At 40.0% G+C, this 14,284-nt stretch overlaps 2 long non-coding RNA genes across 2 annotated transcripts; one reads left to right on the top strand and one right to left on the bottom strand.

Annotated features, from left to right (window-relative positions):
• The first annotated feature begins 3,947 nt into the window (after nt 1-3,947).
• On the top strand, nt 3,948-9,021 carry LOC133278932 (uncharacterized). Its single transcript, XR_009746730.1, has 3 exons — nt 3,948-5,388; nt 5,900-5,941; nt 7,317-9,021. It is a non-coding gene; the product is annotated as an uncharacterized LOC133278932 (long non-coding RNA).
• On the bottom strand, nt 6,047-14,109 carry LOC133278931 (uncharacterized). Its single transcript, XR_009746729.1, has 4 exons — nt 14,002-14,109; nt 10,960-11,131; nt 7,229-7,437; nt 6,047-6,497 (listed from the first exon to the last, which is right to left on the bottom strand). It is a non-coding gene; the product is annotated as an uncharacterized LOC133278931 (long non-coding RNA).
• Between the last annotated feature and the right edge of the window lie 175 nt (nt 14,110-14,284).

The raw sequence follows: 14,284 nt of genomic DNA, 5'->3' as shown, positions 1-14,284 counted from the left end.
AAAAAAAGGTATGCAAAAAAAAAAAAAAAAAGAAAATGCATTGTTAGGTAGTTTAACCTGAGTTAGTCTTACAATTCAGTTCCCAAACACACACATAAACAGCTGTGTTGGCAAAACTGAAAGGGCATCAGCAACAAGCAGCTGTCAGTTGAGGCGGGTCCTGGGAATGCCTTAAAACAGGCTGCTGCTGGAAAAAGCGTGCATGGAACAATACCTTCACTATGCTGTCTTGGCACTGTGTACCTGCGTGTGCATTGGCCAGTTCCAGGGCTGCAGTCTATAACTTCATGTACTGCAGTAAGTTGAGGCACCAGTAATCCTTTCCCAGTGTTTGTGAGGGAATCTGCCTGCCATTCTGGGAGCAGAGCAGGGACTGGAGAAACAGCAGTGTTCTTAGTACCCAATTGCAGATCCTCAGCCTTCGTGAAAATTAAAGTAAAATATAACAGACTTGAGAACCACTAAAATACACATGCAAACCTTGACCCATCTGACTAACTAGCAAAAGATACTCTCCAGTACAGTTCAGTGGATGTCATGCTAAGACCATGTCCAAGGCACTGTTCAAAATCCTCTCTGGCTGTAAGAACCAGAAGCTTCCCAGACTAACTTGGTCTCCTGATTTGTGATTTCCTGCCCTTTGTGCTCCCCTAACATCAGAGTCCAAGACTGGAAGAAGGGACAAGAGCAGCAGATTCTAACAATGCAAAATTACTTCCTAAAATGATCCTGGTCATGAATCATATAGTAGGATAGATGAACTGTAGGACAGATAGAATAGCAATTGTGGAAAAAAAAAAAAATCATTGCAAAGGGGATCTAGTGACTCTCTATCCTTGAAGGTATTCAGAACTCAGCAGGACAAGGCCCTGATCAACCTGATTTCAAATGGCCCTGCTCCAAACCAAGGTTAGACCAAGTGACCTCCAGGATCCCTCCAAACTAAATTATTCTGTGACCAAGGAGCACCATGTGCATGACTGATGAGGCTCTAAGCACAAAAGGCATCTTGGTTGAAACTGGGTAATGCTCAGGATTATTCCCAATTAAAGCAAACTCTCAGCATATTTTTTTACCACTTACCTATTTCCCCAAGCTCTTCTTTCTCTCTGGACCTTCTCCTTTCTTAAAGTATTTCATAAGGTCACTCAAAAAATTTCATTTTTCATTTTGGGGAATTTATTTTTGTATCATCTGTGGGCAAATCCTAAGTCAGGTGTGCCACTATCATTGCTGTGCAATGAGACTTAATCACACTGGGAGTTAACAACCTACCAATTATAATAATTGCATATCATTATAAAGTGTGTTGTGTAAAAGATTTCTATGCATTTTGCCTTACTAACACAGTTTAAGGGTTTGAGGTTTTTCTAGATTTATATCTAAAAAAGGTTAATTAGGTTTTTACTGCTTCAGAAATGCACCTTACGGTTTTATAGACTTTGCTGTATAATGATGAATTATTTCTTGTATGATCAAAACATTCTTACTCATACATGTTTTGATAATGGGGCATGTTCTCAGGAGACGGATATGACTGGCATGGGAGCGCAAAGAATAGTGGCTAGTGCGCTACAGAAACTACCAGGAAATGAGCTGGCTCTTGCAGGTCATGTTTTAAGTGCATGTTAGAAATAGGCAGTTGCATAGACGGCTGAAGAGGGAACTTTGAATGAAAGAGGGAAAAAAGTTTGTAGCTTCCTGGAATACTACTGTGAAAGCAACGTTCTTTTTGGAGCATGTAAGGATGACAGCAACTTAAACAGAGGTAAGCAGCATTCACAAAAGTTAACCCACATCAGAAAACCTATCCACATGACATGTTAAGAATACCAAATTGCAGGAATGAAAATAAACACCACGTGCACCCAACATCATATTTACACCAATATTCTGCAACGTTGAGAGCAATGCTCCTTATAAATTCTTCTACAGTGCAGCTTACAAGCCAGAGTATTTCTTTGACAGACCAGCCACTAATAGGGATTCTGGGAGGAAGGTAAGAGGGAAGGAGAGAAGGAGAAGGAACATAGGACTACATCCACATCTGAGGGATCAAGTTTCTATGCATCAAAGATCCTTTGCAGACATGGCTATAGAAGCATTGCAGTTAGAACAGCACTGCTAGTACAGATCATATCACACTGGTAATGAGACCAAGCCTGTGTCCAGAGTAAATGCTGAGTGCTTTGTATGAATTGAATAGTGGTATGCTGCCAAGAGTCTAGGTTATTCCTCCACAGGAAACTTTTATTAAAAATACCAATCTCTCAGTACAATCTGGCCCCCTTCTGAGAACAAACATAAGCTTTCAAGAGGTGGTAGCGGAAGAAGAAAGAGTAGAAGAATGCTAAAGATGTTTCAGCTGTGCTGAGAATGATTTGGGAATGTTCATCAAAATGTATCAAGAGAAATGGAATGGCTCTTCAGCTTCTAAAGAGGAACTTCTTCATTCTCCTACAGTGCTAGCTTAGTAGCATCACAGCTCTACAAACTCTAAACTAAGATCTGCATTATAGGAATTCTTGTTGAATGTGGGGTGTGCAATTTTTACATTAGATGGGTACGCTATTTATTGATGATTCCAATTTTAAGGGTCTTGTACCTGTAAAAGTTTTATTAGCATAACTCTGTCAGTTAGGAGAACATTTATATTAACACTGTTATACCAGCACAGTGGTATATAGATGTAGTCATACCAGAAAAAAGCTGACTTACAGGCTTCAGTACATGCTGTACTTTTCAAAAGTATTTCTGTATTCATATGATTCAATCTGCTTCAGGATAACTTTTTTCTTCAGGACAACTTCTTCTATTTTAACTTATTCCCTGGAATGGAGGTACAGGCATGCTCTTGCCGTGAGTTTGTCAGGAATAATCCTTCTTTCAGTTTATCCCACACCACCATACCCTTTTGTCAGGTCTCCTCTAAGCTCCTGGTTCCATTTAATTTCATACACCATGTAGTTCGGAGGAAAAGATAAAAACGGTCATTGGCAGTACCAGTTTTCATAATCCCTACTCCAGTTAAATCACGGGCTAGCCCACTATGCCCCCAAAACAATCATGCTAGTGTAGTAAAGACTGCAGTGCAGGTGCAGAAGCAAGGAGCCAGGCTTGCCTGGACAATGTTAAGCAGTTCTGTCACTGAATGTTGACTTGCAGACAGTTACAATCCCTGGGCAAAGACAGACAACACTGCAGTGGCAAAAGTAAATTTATAAATTCTAATGGAATTTAAATGACAATTAACAAAACCCCAATAAAATCTTAAATAACCTCAGCCCATTTTATATCCAAGTCACTAAAACCTGTATGCGCCTGCGGATGGATTAGGCCCTTTGACTCGAGAGATCTCAAAAGATCTGGTTCACACTGTAATGTTCTTGTTCATTGCCTTCACCTCCAGTAACTAGTGTCATGATCTCTTCACAATGAAATGCCAAGGATCCATAATATGACACAACAGCTGCATATTAAAAAGAAGCAACATGTCAGGAAGCACAAAATCAATTCCTTTTTCTTTCATAATATGGGCCAAAACATAACCTCATACTTTCCAGAATTATGTTACAAATAATCATTACAACTAATTTTTTCCCATCTCATTATTTATATTTAAAGATATAGTAAAGATGAGTACACTTGAGATTTCTATAAAAATCATATTCTGGAACATTTTTGTATTTGCCTAAGGTGTAAAATATAATTTGACTTTGCAACTCTCCCCTTCTTTCCCTCTGAGGAAAAAATTGTCAGTCTATTTACAGCTAATCAGATACAGGCATGCTCTGATTTGAAAGAGATTTGTCTAAGGATGATGCAGGGTTTACAGCATATTAGGGTGGTAGGCTATCATTCTGTGAGATTGTAAATAGCTGGAAGAAATCATTTAATCTCAGGAGAGTTTCTATCAGATGAGATATTGTCTATTTGCAGGCGTGACTTTATGCTGGATCAGGCATAATTTATACTCTTCAACTGACAGAAAGCCAGCATAACGTCTGAATGAACACTGTAACATATGCTCTGGCTGATTTGATAAAAATGCAGTCATGTGCTCATGCCAATACAGAGCAAATTTTTCCTGCCAGGAAATCCGGCATGCACAGATTTTATACCAGTTAATGCAGGATCACAGCCTTATATTGCTTCATTTTTTTTCTGCATATTAATTGATTTTTACTACTTTATTATAGGCACAAATAAAGAGTACAGGTTTGTTGAAATCTCTCTGACCAGTACTTGCGTGGAGTGAGTCTACAGCAATACAGCAGTTCTCCAAACAGGGACAAACATGATCCCCAGACAATATGTCTCTTTCGTAACACTGGCATGCATGATTTTGTACCTTCATGGTCGAAGCAGAAATTACCTTACTGCAAAAGAGTCTGCAATACCCCTCCATAAAAATGATGTTGGACTGGCAGTATGTCTGCACCACTGGAAATCCACTCATGTGCACTATTGGTATTTTTGCGTTATTTTGCACCTCTTTGCAGCCACTGACAGCACTGGAATAGAGAAAATGGGCTACTCTGATTTTCAAGAGGTGATAGCCCTGCCGAAGCTTTCTGTTGTGTCAGAACTCTTACCTTGCTTGCCTGCACAGTTGAAACCCTATTCAGCGCAAATTACTGGAAGTATATGGTTGCTGTCACCACTGAAGGAAAAGTTTCATTTCCAAGTCTACTTCTGCAAGACTGAGTTGAACTTAGATTTTAACAGGAAAGTTCCCAAATCCTTACCTGGGTTAAAGACAGCCTTCCTCTCTTTCTGACTTTCTCCAGGCTGTTTCTGTCTAAAGCCCCTCCAGCTTCCAACTCCAACAACTTGATTTTTAAATTGTAATATTGTACTGCTTCTTTGGAACATGAATTTCTTATTCAATGTTCACCTAGTTCTCATCATTATTCAAAATGAAAAGGAGAAGATGGGGTGGAAAGAGATAAAATATGGATACTTACACACTAAGCCTGCTTTTCCAGTGTCTTCTTTCATTTGATCATACACTGGCTAGCTGAGTGCAAAATACATGTCAAGAGCTCCTACTTTGTTTTGTTAGCATTACACACTTACTTTTGAAAGGGTTTAAATATGAAGGATTTGCAAGGTGGTCTAGTCTATCCCATCTGTTGCTAAGGTTGTTGGCAAAACAATCGCCAGGAATGTATTATGGAAAGTGTGTATTTAACAGGATGGCAAGCTTGAAAAGACTTCAGTCCCTTCCCACTCAACCTCCCTCTCTTTGGTGGTACAGGCAGACTTGGCCAGCATGATCCTGTCTGTATGATACAATAGCAGATATGTGAGTGAGCAGCTCTGTCATCCCAGTGTAGCTGCACCTGGTTTGACTGATGTACTGATGGCTGTAGCTGCACCTGTGATGTGAGTAATGTTGTTATCATCTACCATATGTTTGGTGGGTTTAGATCTGTCTCTTCCAAGGTGAGGGATGTAAAACACATGCACTGGAGTGTTTTGCTTACGCAGCATTTTGGTTTTTTAGGTGCCTTCTCTTTTTCTGGCAATAGAGAATAAAGGTTTGCATCCTTCTAAATTTAATGAATAAAAGATGAATTGGAATGAGAAAACTAGTTAATATTACCCTTCAGGAAAATGCTTCCTGTAAAATATAAAGGACCTGGTTCATCTTTTGTGGGGTATTTCAGTAACAGTTACACCTGCCTGCTTAACAGGTTCAAACCTGCTTTTTTATGTGAATTAATTTTTTTTAAGTGAATTAGAAACTCCAACTATTTTCAGAATTATGTGTATGGTCAAGAAAACATAACTATAACACAAAAATTACATTCTTCTTCTTTCCAGTAGTCCTTCAAGTAATTAAATACTTAATGTATTTATTATATGCAAAATAATTACATTCCTCTCATTGCAGGATCCTGATTGCTCCCAAAAGGATATGACTGTCTCTTCATATGTAAGGCTTGCCTTCATAACCTAGCATAGGGAGTACTCCCCTCACAAAAAAAGTTGGGCCTACAATTTGTCTTCCCAAAAGTTTTCATGCCTGCATTAACCAGAAGAAATATAACTCTAATTCTGAATGTCTTCAGGAATTTGGTCACGCCTACATCAGGAACACTACAACAGAAACAGTGGCAGGCACTGACAAGATACTAGACAAACTGGAACTTTATTCAGAATCAGTGGCATTGCTTGTGTTGGCTTATAAGTTGTTAGCATACTTTGGAAAACCTCTATTACTTGATTTTATTTTAGAAGCAAGTACCAGAAAACATGAGGCCTGCACAGAAAAACCAGCTATGTTCTTAGCCACTGCTGAAGTAGAACATGCATTTGGAAGGCAAGACAACGTTTATTTTCATACGACAGTTTAAGCAATTTTGTAGCATGCTCCATTATACACCTTTACTTGACAAACCAAAAATGAGGATTCTGGCAAGGTCTGGGTCCTGTAAATTTTTGCTGTAAATTGTTTTGAGCTGACTTGCACTTCTGCGAAGCATCCATACCTTTCACAAGAAATCAGGAGGGCTAAAATTAGGAAGACTGCGTATTCAGATGAGGCCATTATAGGGTGCAATTTACTGTTAATATATAAGGTGGGGGTTTTGGCTACAAAAATGCCCCAGAATATGCCATGAACATATGTCATGAGGCTTTACAGAGGACTGTGGTATTTCTATTTTAACAAGCTTTAGGTTAGGTTACTATAAATCTGTACAGTTGTATAGCAACAGATTAATTGCATGGATTGCAAGGGATAAGGATTGATTGATTGGTTGGGTTTTTTTAACTACATGTCAAATTAAACATAAACCTTGGTGTGTACTTTTCTGTGATCATGTGATGCTGTTCTCTCTGATCTTACAGACTGGGTGCGTCACTCATCTTTCAACCCTTATGGCATAACGGCCATTTCTTTACGACTAAGTGGACAACCAGGGTCTAAATAAACAAACAACTTTATTAATATTAGAAACATATAAAAGGGAATGTTTAAGAACAATGCTATCAAACCTTCTGTCAGCTAACAAAAAGATGGTTTTTAACTACCTAGTACAGTTTGGTATACCAACTGCAAACTAAAGCTAAAGTGAAATCTGTGAAAATAAAGCCTGTAAATGCATTGTCATAATTTTTATGTGCTATACTTACATGCTATTGCTCAGGGACCTTGTCATTAGTCTTTATAGAACCTCTCTCTGAACATAAACTTTAGAGGCTGGAAACTATTCATTACCTTCTAACAAGCACCTTCTTTCCTCTTTTTTTTCTCATGCCATTAAGTTGTCAGAGTTTCTTAACTCTTGTTCCTGTTGTACCTGCAGCAATTCGTAGAATTTGGTGTTTCTCCAAAGCAATGTCACTAGGAATGAGACACACTGCTTTGCTATCTGTAGCAATGGCTTTGCTCAGTCTCCTCATCTGGCCCCTCCATACTCAGAGTACCTGCAGAATTAGAGAAAGAGAATTCATTAATCAAAGTCAAAAGAAAAATGTTGCCCAGTTGCTTTGTGATAAAGGCCCTAGTTTACAAATTTTAACAAATGGCTCTGCTGTCTTTCTGTGGCTAAGCAGTGAGAAGGGTTTGTGTTCCGTAGTGGAATTTCTTCAGCCAATGAAAAGAAGATTTTGTAGACTCTGACAACAATACCACACATCAGTGAATGTGAGCGTTAACAACATAAGTGGCCCAACAAAATTCACCCCATTAACTAAACAAATTGACCAAAATTCTGGCTGCGTAAGTCTGTAAGTATTTATTCAAAAGTGGCAAGGGCTACTGATGAGTTGCTGACAGAATTGCTGCTACCTGGTAAGTATAATCTGACTATTCTTCAGCTTTCTCAAAAATACAGAAAGGGCAAAACCTGAAAAACATGGACTTTGCCACAGAGGACTTCAGCAATTTGCTCCTCATTGTGAATGTTTGCCAAAGAACAGGAGCTGCGTGTGTGCATGATTTTCACACAACCCCATCCAAACAACGGAAAAAATAAGGGTTACAAGGACAGACTGATTTTTGGTAGCTTTGAACCCTGACACATTTTGCCCAACGAAGAGGCCTATTATCAGTATCCTAAGTTATGACTTAACTCTATCTTGGTTTCCTACTATCTATGAATGATGTAATTCTACAGATTCTGACCACACACTAAAGAAAAGGCATCTATTTGTATGAATGGTCATCTATGCCTATTGAAAATCATTAGGTCACTACTATTACATATTTACATTTGGTTATGTATTTACCGTTTCACCCCCTCAATAATGATGTGGACTTTGGGATGGAAGACAGGCAATAAACTTCCGCATAACTGCTGAAATGGCTTTTGCCCTTAACAGAAGCTAATCTTTCTAGGAAAACCAACACTGTAACAGATATGGCTAAAGAAAAGTGTGTATTAGCGTGAAATACTTGTTCCTACACTTTGATCCCGCAGGGGCACCTGTGAATTCACTGCTGAAATCTCCTAGGATAGCCTAGTGACCATTTCTGAAATGAAGCCCAAACTGGGGTGTGTAGTCTATTTCCCACCACTACTTATCAAACACAGGTCTGCTGCTATAGTCACCTACTACAAATCACTGGCTTGTCAAAACAGGGGTTCATTAGCTGTCTCTCTGAACAACAGCCTAGAATAGTCCATTAAAAGAAATTGTGATGCAACACTGAGCAGAATATAAAATGACTTACTGGAACTGAGGTGGAAAGGCAGGTAAGCAGGTCAAAGAGATACAAGAACGTGGAACAAGAGGAATGCCAGTAGTGGCCTACGTCTGTTGTGATCCTTAACTCAAAGCTATCAGTGTTGTGTATCAACACTAACACCTACAGCAAGAACAGCAGCTGAAGACAACCTGTGGACAACTTAGCAGATGATGATTGTGGTGAACACGAAGGAAAATTACCATAGGAATTTTTAACACAAGGGATATAAAACTTCAGGACAAAATATACATGTAAATGCAGCGGGATCTTATAAAGATAATCCTAAAACAGAGTTAGAAAGCAAAAAAAGAAAGAAAGAAAAAAAAGTATAAACTAAAATTGGGCTAAATCAGTTTTAAAACTAAATGAAAAGCGTCTCTGTTAGTAGCGTTTCCTATAAGGGAAACAAACAAAACAACCCATCTCTTTTTAAAGCCAAGACAAGGTTACTAGTGTTATTAAATTTGTGAAATTAAAACCTCTGGAAAAACTCTCATTAATTTCATGGGATTTAACCATATCACTTCAAAGATAAACATAATCTGGTTACTTCAGTGTTTGATTTGCAGTGTTGTAGTAAAATATACACAATTCTGCCCAGTATGCAAAAGGTCAAACCTGCAGTCAAGAACTGACTTGGAAGAATGAATACTAAATTATTTGCAGTTGGGTTAAGGAGTTCAAATTCTCTTCTAACTTTAATTCTGCATTTTACAGACACTATTTCATCACCTATAGAGCCATACACTACCACAGCTAAGACAAGAATCCCCATACCTGAGCTCATGCAACGTACCAGCAAATAGTATACTCCCAAATCCTTTAGACAGGCTTTATCCCCAGTCTCGCTACATTCTTATGTCTGTGTAACTTGCTGGTTTTGTCTTGTATTCCCTTACAGAGACTTACTAATGAATATTCTTCTGCAGCACCTACGTAGTGTCCACAGGTTTTGCAGATATATCCCACAAGATGATGTTATACAATCTCACAATAGGCCTGAGCATTTAGTATTTGTTCTAGAAGCATCTACAGTCAAATATGAAAACAGAGTCACTCAGGGCAGAAGCGTGCCCTATTTATATTGAAAATCCACCTTCTTCCTTACATCTGGCTCTGCCCAAAGGCCTGCCAGGGTACTTGCTCTGCTGCTTCACTACAGACCAATTACTGCAGTCCTGAAGTTACCATTTGAGAACATAGCTGCACACATACAGTTGCAAAGATCTCAAATAAGTTGTTTTGTTAAAAACTTGCCTTGGCAAATGCATTGGCATACATTACTTTGAAAATGTATCTCAAGTATACACGTCAGGGATTTTCTTAACCAGATTTGGAATAACATATGCCAGAGCCACTGGCTCATATATCTTGAGACCAAGAGCTGAGAGCCAGAGGAAACTGTGCTTTCCGTCTTGGAAGGAAAGCTGCTCTCACTTCCTACGCCAAGGTGAGCTCCAGTTGCAGCAAACCTAGCAAGGCATCCCCAGTTACTCAGCTGGTCAGCATTTGACTGGTGCCTACAGGTTTCTGCTGGTCCCAGTCTGGACTATAGGGACTTTTCTGTGAAGCACACCATTACACAGAGCAGCTTTATACTACTCTGTGTAAAGGTATGCTTCACAGAAGACAAAAAAAAATCACACAGTTTTGTTAGAGATTAACTTTATCTATTTCTGCCATACTATGACCAGGCACTTCAGATATCACACCATTTACAAAGACTAAAAAATAACAGTACACTTTTTACCAATGAAGAACTGAGCCCCACGTCAGCAACTGTGAAGACTATTAATTCTGTCCCAGCCCAAACCAACACAATGGCTTGATATGAACTTTGCTACCTGGCTATTCATATCAGGTAGCAAAATAAAAAAATACTCAAAATATTTTCAAAATTTTGACAGAATTTTTCAAAATTTTGAAAGAAATTTCTAAGTAGCTTGTATGTGTTCAGCATTCCTTCATTAAAAGACCATATGACATGATATTAAAAGATTTTAGATAGGTCTGAATGTAGCACTTCAAATAAATACAAAATAAAGATGCGTTAAGGAATGTAAGCAGATACTATTTTGAACTAAGACATGAAGCACTGCATTGACCTCCACAGTAAGCACTTCCAAGCTGTGTCAGCTTAAAACAAAATCATCAGTGCATCCCATACATTAAGCTGGGTTTAAAAATATCCAAAATCAATGCAGCTGATTGATTGTTCCATTATTCCGAATTTACTGAGACATCCCTACACAGCTCACCTCCTAATCTGTCTTGACCGTTGCCTGTTTGTGTGATAAGAGATGTTTCTCAAGCTTCAAAATCAATAGAAAATAAACTTCAGCCATGAGAGTGGTTTGTGTCAGAGTTCAATTACTGTTTGTAATTTCGTGCTCTCGTGCTTTTCACTGAGTTCAGTCTTCTTTCCAGAGTCTGCAGTAAGTAACGTTTGAGAAGAAAAAGTGAAGAACATAACTCTGAGTTGAAGCATTTACCTCCTAAATCGAAAAATCATCCAGAAACATCCTAGCTGCTGCTCTCGAAATGAAAAAGATGTTGGAGAATTATTTTGTACGTGGAGCAAACAAAGTAGGTGGCAGCTAATCTATCTGTGAAATCCTTGGGAAAAAGGTGCAAAAGTCAGTCACAGTATATTTGACACTTTATAACAAAGGCTCTATCCTGAAGAAGAAAATGTATACTGATGTAGAAAAATATTGAACACCTAATACCAGTGAGCAAATAACTTTGAAAGATACTACTGGATTTTTCCTTGTTGCTAGAATAAAACACAGCAGATACAGCACAGAGGCTGCTGTGGAAGTTAATGACCACGAACTAGAGGATAAACAACGATCAGTAGATGAGATTGCATATGACTATAGCAATAAGTTATTAATTTTCCAGCTATTCTTCAAATTGTTTTAGGTAAAAGACCCAGGACAAAACCCTATAAAATTAAATAATTACTCAAGAACAACAAAAGCTATAACATGTAATTAGAAACTTGCTAATATTCTTTCATATATGTGTTTTCAAGTCTCACTAAGCTCTTTACAGCAAACTGGTATTCAAGTAGTATTACTTTGCTCTTCAGACCAAATCCATACAAATGAACTAGCTGTAATTTCAGACTGGAAAATTCTGAGGTTTTTCCCCAGGTAACCCAGAATGCCTGTTTTTCCTTTCACACCTCTAGTCATATTTAACAATACCTGGGCTCCCCAGTCATGGATCAGGATCTCTGCCAGCTGGCTGTCAATTAGATCAGAGTAGATTTGTTCACACCAGAAGAACCACCAAGAAGCACACATAAAGAAGAGTGGAAGCAACACAGTAATGCTGAGAGATTTTGCTGAGAGATTTTGCAGGACCCTTTACCAGTCGGGGGGGGGGGGGGGGGGGACAAGGGGGGTGTTATAGAACATAACCTTTATACTTTGTAGGGACAAACTTTTTGTCTTGGCAAACCAAAGATGGCCTGTTTCTCCATTCTATAACCTATGCATTTTCAGTGGTTTCTACTTGCCAGGTTTATAAATGTTCTAATCCGAGTATACTTGGTATATTTAGTATGTGTATACTATTCCTAATGTATGGAGTCTGTGTGCAGTTCTGGTGTCCTCAGCATAAGAAGGACATGCAGCTGTTGGAGCAAGTCCAGAGGAGGCCACGAGGATGACTGAGGGGCTGAAGCACCTCCTGTATGAAGATAGGCTCAGAAAGTTGGGGCTGTTCAACCTGGAGAAGAGAAGGCTGCATGGAGACCTCATAACAGCCTTCCAGTATCTGAAGGGGGGCTATAGGGATGCTGGGGAGGGACTCTTCATTAGGGACGGTAGTGACAGGACAAGGGGTGATGGATTTCAACTTCAACAGTGGAAGTTCAGTTTAGATATAAGAAAGTTCTTTACTGTGACAGTGGTGAGGCACTGGCACAGTTTGCCCAAAGAAGTGGTAAATGTTCAATCCCTGGCAGTGTTCGAGGCAGGATAGAACAGAGCCTTGGGTGACATGACCTGGCGTGAGGCATCTGGCACTACATGATCTTAAGGTCCTTTCCAACCCAAACCATTCTATGACTGGGAAACCATGTGCTTTCAAATAAATGTCTATAATTACTTTGCCAGTTTATATGAATTTAGAGATAAGATCGTGGCAGGAAGACGGGTAAGAATACCTGACATCTCTTACTACCTCTTTTTGTTTTCTGAAGCCATCTTTAAAATAAAAGGAAGTTAAGGGAATGCTGTGGAAAGTCTAAATTAAACTCCTAAGGGAAGGAAATGAGGAAGAGTGCAACTCTACTTCTTCTGACCTGCACCGTAGCTGTACAGAGACAACCCAAACATATGATGATTTTGTGATAAAAACTCTCCTTAACCACAATCAAGCTGTGACTTGTTGAGATAAAAGGACTTCCTTAATAGTATTTACTTACATTATATAGAGCCTGCCTGGTTAAGAGGAATAGTAGTAGTAATTTAATTGCAGGTCTTTTAACTAGCAAGAACTTCATCCTGTTTCCTCACAGAGGTAGTCATTACTGAACTGGCTCAGAGGGCAGAAGATTGAACAGCTGATCATAACACAGGGTGTTGTAAACACAGAGCTTTATGTAAATGTTAAATATTATTGTTATTTTCCACTGGGTTGACCCCCTTGCACTGCCTACCAGCCTTTGTGAAAACATTTGAGTTTTCCAGCTTTAGCACCCGAGCTGCGTATTTGTGAATTACTCTTAAGCCTGATGTTTCTAGGCAGGGATGCTTCAGCACCGCACTGCTGCATGGAGTAAAACCATGTTTCTCAAGTCCAAAGTACTCCTTGTATGGCATTCCAACTGCAGGAAGAGCGGCTGAGCCCCACTGAGGTTCTGTAGATCCAGTTACACATTTGTGGAGCAGCTCATCAGTACCATTTTATGGGACAGCCAGCTATGCTTGGGAACATATTCACAACATGAGAGGAGCAGATGTGCTAATTTCTGCCCAGATCTTTCTCTTCTTTGCAGATAAGCATCACACTACTGAGATGATCTACTCTTGCCTTGAAAATGGTAAAAGCTTTACGTCTTTCTCCTCACGTAACTGAACAAGCTTTGTGCCAGGCATGGGCTGTACTTAACAAGATACACTAAAGCCACCTATGTGCTGCCACTGCTCCATTTCACAGCACAAGGAGCAATTCTAGCGGATCAGCCTCCCGTTATCAATCACGCCACTTTCTGACAGCAGGGAACGGCAGGGTGTCTCCTTAAGCCACCTCCGAAGACTTCCCTCCGAGCCTGCCCGCCGCGTCACCTCAGTGACAAGCGGACAGCAGCAGCACCACCACCTCCGCTCCACAGCTCCCCGCAGACGTGTCGCTTGCTCAGCAACCTTCGACAGGGCGCCGAGCAACGTGGCCGCGCAACGTGGCCGCACCGCGCTGGCCACCACCCGCCGGCCTTCGACCCTGCTCTTCCGCGGCGGTGGGCGGGAGGCATCCGGCGCACGGACCGCCCTCAAACCCCCTCACGCGCTCCGTGAGGGGAAGCGGGCCGCTGGCTCACACCGCCCCCGTCTCCACCTCACGCTGCCGCCG

Source organism: Pezoporus flaviventris, unplaced genomic scaffold (genome assembly GCF_033815535.1).
Source record: "Pezoporus flaviventris isolate CSIRO_AGI_PZ_B2104156 unplaced genomic scaffold, CSIRO_AGI_Pfla_v1 ptg000070l, whole genome shotgun sequence".
NCBI classification, from domain to species: Eukaryota; Metazoa; Chordata; class Aves; order Psittaciformes; family Psittacidae; genus Pezoporus; species Pezoporus flaviventris.
Note: the sequence above shows the minus strand (reverse complement) of the source record. Positions and strands in the feature narration are given on the sequence as shown.